Raw genomic sequence first — 5,055 nt, 5'->3', positions numbered from 1 at the left:
TCTGAGTAGACGAAGTTGTAAGGTGGCTTTCTGAGGGGCATTATTTTGGTGAGGAATGAGGAATGCAAGGAACACAAAGTCAAACTGTGTTACACTGTCTGGTAGCACTAGCTGCTTGAGTATGTTCTCTCTCTTTTCTGATATGTTTCCTGTAGTCCCTGCCAGCCTTCAGCTCCTTATTTAGCCTCAGATGACCTTGGACTCCTGATTCTTGTGGCTTCACCTCCAGAGGCATGCACTACTATGATTCACAGCCATTGTTTCAAATTATTATTTTTTTTAAAAAGATGGAAGTGGAGACAGGTAGATCTCGGAGTTTGAGGCCAGCCTAGTCTACAAAGCAATTTCCAGGAAAACCAGTGCTATACAGAGAAACTCTGTCTGGAAAACAATTTTAAAAAGCCCTCCGCTCACTCTAGTAGAATCCTTGTAGACCAAAAGGCAGTAGCTATGTGATTTCCAACCTTTCTAAAGTAGTTTTACCTCATTTATTTGTTGATTAGTTGTTTGATTTCTGTGGTACTTGAAATCTTTAAAAGCAAAGGTCTAGTAAAATGGTTAAATAGGTTAAGGCACTTGCCACCAAGCCTGATGATCTGAATTTTATTCCCTAAACCAACATGGTGAAAGGAGAGACCCTACTGTGAAAGCAGAAGGTTCACAACAAGTTCAAGGGCAAAGTGAGACTCTATCTAACAGAAAGAACAAAGGAATTACAGTGTCTTAGTCACTGTTCTATTGCTATGAAGAGACACCATGATCAAGGCAACTCTTAAAAGGAAAGCATTTACTTAGGGGCTTGCTTAGAGCTTCAGAGGCTTAATCTATTATTGTGGGAAGCATGGCAGCACACAGGCACTGGGAGCTATAGCCCACTTCTAGCAACACACTTCCTCCAACAGGGCCACACTTCCTAATCCTTCTCAAATAGGGTCATTCCCTGATAACTAAGCATTCAAATATATGAGACTATGGGGGCCCTTCTTATTCAAACCACCACAGAAAGGAAGGGGAGAAAGGCAGAAGGGAGAGGGAGGAAAATATTTTATTTATTGCTTATGTGTGGGCTCATTGTGCTGGTGTGGAGATCAGAGGACAGTTTCCACCAAGGGTTTTGGGGTTTGAAATCAGGTCACCAGGCTTTCATGGCAGATGATTTTACCTGCCGAGTCACCTTGCTGGCCCAGAAAACATTATTTTTCCCTGCCCAATGATCACATGCCTTTATTTTTGTATCAGCACTCCAGTGTTACTGAGGGGGAGCTATTCTAAATCACTTTGAGCAGGCTTTGCAGTAGGACGAACATTTCCTTCCAGCTTTGAGGGAGAGAGGGCATGGGGTCCATGCTCAAACTGACTTGCTTAGTCCATCCTTGGGTCACAAACAGTAGCTCTGAACCACGTGTACAACTCAACCCAGATCCCAGGGATGTTTGCTAGAACTTGTGGGTTGAGAGTGACTCCTTTGGTCCTAGAAATTTAACATTCATTGTAAGGTGACAGTTACAAACAGAACTCCTTGAGCGACATCCTATCTGAGAACAAAGCCCGAGAGTACAGGCATCATCTGGTAAACCCCAGATGCAGCCTGAGGCCAGTCTACTTCTGTAAGTCAGTATAGTCTCTTCCTCCCAACCAGTTTAGATGGGGTTTTATGTTCACTTGAACCAAGAAGGTCCTATATATAATAAAATTCACAGACTTTTTTCTGGAGGGAATAGACTGTTTTAGGAGAGGCTAAGGCAATTTAAAAAGAACACAATGAAGGAGCTCTGTGAGATACCAGGCCTCTTCTAGTTACCAAGAGCACTCAGAGCTGCACCAGCAGCTTGGAAGTGAGGTGGACACCTCATCCACTCCTCAGCGAATTCTGTGGGTTTCCACGGGAATCACTATGTCAACAAATGTTTTGAGCACCTCTGTAGCTGGCACTGTTACACAATGAAAATATGGCACTGTTCAAATGTCATGGCATATCCCTTTAACCCTAGCACTTGGGAGGCTCAGGAAGGAGGGTATCTGTATTTTCAAGGCTAGCCTGGTCTACCTAGCAAGTTTAGACTAACCAATATTAAATAGTGAGACCATGTCAAGAAAGAAAGAGAGGGGAGGAGGGAGAGATATAGGGAAGGAGGAAGAAAAAAGAAAGCACACACCACACTAGTAAACAGGAGAAAATCCCTGCCCTCTTGTATCTCATTGTCTTAATTAGGGATTCTACTGCTGCAACGAAACACAAGTTGGTTAGGAAAGGGTTTAATTGGCTTACACGTCAGCATTGCTGTTCATCATTGAAGTCAGGCCAGGAACTCAAACAGGGCAGGATCCTGGAGGCAGGAGCTGAGGAAGAGGACATAGAGGGAAGATGCTTCCTGACTTGTTTCTCATGGCTTGTTCAACCTCCTTTCTTTCTTTCTTTCTCTCTCTCTCTCTCTCTCTTTTTTTTTTTTTTTTTTTTTTGGTTTTTCGAGACAGGGTTTCTCTGTGTAGCTTTAGAGCCTATCCTGGCACTCGCTCTGGAGACCAGGCTGGCCTCGAACTCACAGAGATCAGCCTGCCTCTGCCTCCCGAGTGTTGGGATTAAAGGCATGCGCCACCAACGCCCGGCTCAACCTCCTTTCTTATAGAACCCATGACCACCAACCCAGGGGTGGCACCACACACCTTGGACCGGGTCTGCCCTCACTGATCACTAATTGAGAAAATGCCTTACAGCTAGAACTCATGAAGGCGTTCGTTCCTCAACTGAGACTCAAGCCTTTCTGATGACTCTAGCTTGTGTCAAGTTGACACACAAAACTAACCGGTATACTCATAGTCTCCCATTTATGGAAAAAGAGAAACAATTTTAAAGTAATGTATTGAGTTGAAAGGGAGAGATATAAAGCAAGGAAGAAAGGGACAGCAGGGCTGGTTCTAATATATCAGCGTGAACAGCTCCAGCACCAAGAGGTTGAATCACCTAACCCAGGCCACCTAGAAAGTGGTAAGATCAGAACTGAAAAATAAAACTTTGATCTCTCCCAGGTTAGACTGTCTCCCAGCCCAGGAGCGTTTTAGCTGGTAAATCCCTCACTTTTCCTGGACTAGTATTTCCTCTGGGGAGTTTCAACATTACTTACTATACCCTCTTTTCCCAAGTGTTGCCTTGCCGCCTCTGCCATGGTGCTGTTCTGGTTCTCTTTCCCTTCCTATCCCCCTTTGACTCTTCTTTTCACAGCTTGAATACAAGTTATTAAATAACCCAACTCAGGGTCACTATACTGAACTTCTATAGGGTTTACTATTCATATCATATGAACGACCCATTTGAATTGTGCTCTTTTCTCACCCATAATTCTGACTTCAGTTCCTTCCCCTTCTGCTATCTTCCCAAAACTTCATGGGCAGCTTTTGCCATGAACCATTAAAGAATGTTGTGCAACAACCTCAGTTGTTCAACCATTCAGCCCTGTGATACTCTCTGGGCCTCTCAACGCTCATAGGCAAATAGGACAGAAATAATGAATTTTTTTCCACCACCAATGCACAAATCCCCTTACTAGATGACCTCTTTGCTTCTCATTGATGTTGAGAAATATCAGTGTTAGTTTAAAAACAACTCGTAAGTTTCTTATCATTCTAAAAGCTACTATTTTACTATTACATCTTGATGTGTGTGCCAGGCTAGGTTGGCATTTCTTCAGTCATTCCTTGATACAATGTTATGAAGTGGATTATTACCATAATCATTTCCCTAAAAGTTTTAAAGAGGTGATATGACCTGTATAAGGTCACAGTTAGGAACAGGCAGAGGTAGACTTTGAATCAGGTCCATTGGACTTCAAAGCTCATGTGACTGGTCCACAAACAGCCTTCCAATATCTGCTAGTTCTGTGCTGAATAGAAAGCTATATTAGGACTAACTTATGTTTCAACCAAGTTTGCAAAAACTCCATAAACACAGTTGGAATTAATGTTCATAAGTCTGAGAAGGTAAATTCATTATGCTGTCCTTATATTTAGATACAAAGAAAGATAAGTAATATGTGAATGCAAAAGATAAATCCAGATTCCAAATGCAGTTCTTGGTTCCTCCTTGGTTACACATTACCTGCCCTAAGTGTTGTCCAATACAGACCAGGTGCAGGGCAGGAGCAACACCTTTTCTCCATTTTACTTCTGTGTAGCCCGACTGGCACTGAAATACTTGTTCATCTGTGTAATAAATATTGAGCACTGGTACATGCCAGGCTCTGGAAATAAAATTAAGAACAAAGGCCATCTGGGTTCCTGAACCCAGCCAGAGTTTGACATTCCCAACTGGCAAAGACAGCTTCCCAGTGACAAGGTATCATAAGGCAATGGGTAGAAAATACGAATGAAGTGACTTTAGAGTAGTCAGAGAAGCCATTAAAAAATTGTTTTTTGGACAAGTGTTTCACCATGTAACCCCGTCTTACCCAGAATTCACCTTGTAGACCGGGTTAGCCTTGAAGTCACATATCCACCACCTGCCTCTGCCTCCCAAATACTGGATTAAGGGCCTGTGACCCTGAGGGGGCACATTTTGTGGCTGTTGCTTTGTTCTTCCGGTATTCGGGACTGAACCCAGGGACTTAGTGAATGCTGGGAAGTGCTCTACCCCTGAGCCGTGATAAATGCAAAACAGGACCCGCAGAACTCATTGTTATGCCAGACCCAGATAGTATCCGTTGGCCATTAGACGGGACAATTCTAACGGGAAACACCCCTTGAACTTTACGTCGACAAAGCCTGAGAGCGTATGAAGTATAACCGAGTTCTCCCGAATTAGTCCTCTGCCCTTGCCTTTGCCGTCAGGGTCACCACCCCCCGCCCCCCCACACACACCCATCACCACTCCCTCGCAACTCCTTCCGGACACTTCCGGCCTGCGCAAGCGCAAAGAAATGGCTCTTCCTAGGGTCGCGCGGAGCCCACTCGGAGACGCATGCGCGCCCCTCCCATAAGCCCCGCCCCGGGCACCCCTCGCGAGCGCCTGCCGTTTCTTTGGGCGGGACAGTGGGCGGGGCCTGAGCGGGCGGCGCGTGGCGG

At 44.7% G+C, this 5,055-nt stretch overlaps 1 long non-coding RNA gene across 2 annotated transcripts; it reads right to left on the bottom strand.

Moving 5' to 3' along the window:
- Window positions 1-1,204: 1,204 nt before the first annotated feature.
- On the bottom strand, window positions 1,205-4,865 carry LOC113832818. Of its 2 annotated transcripts, XR_003486621.2 has the most exons (3): window positions 4,443-4,865; window positions 2,270-2,340; window positions 1,205-1,471 (listed from the first exon to the last, which is right to left on the bottom strand). It is a non-coding gene; the product is annotated as an uncharacterized LOC113832818 (long non-coding RNA). The 2 variants fall into 2 exon arrangements; XR_004770488.1 differs by having other exon boundaries at window positions 1,205-2,340; window positions 4,443-4,863.
- Between the last annotated feature and the right edge of the window lie 190 nt (window positions 4,866-5,055).

Source organism: Cricetulus griseus, chromosome 6, assembly GCF_003668045.3.
Source record: "Cricetulus griseus strain 17A/GY chromosome 6, alternate assembly CriGri-PICRH-1.0, whole genome shotgun sequence".
In the NCBI taxonomy this organism is placed as follows: Eukaryota; Metazoa; Chordata; class Mammalia; order Rodentia; family Cricetidae; genus Cricetulus; species Cricetulus griseus.
Note: the sequence above shows the minus strand (reverse complement) of the source record. Positions and strands in the feature narration are given on the sequence as shown.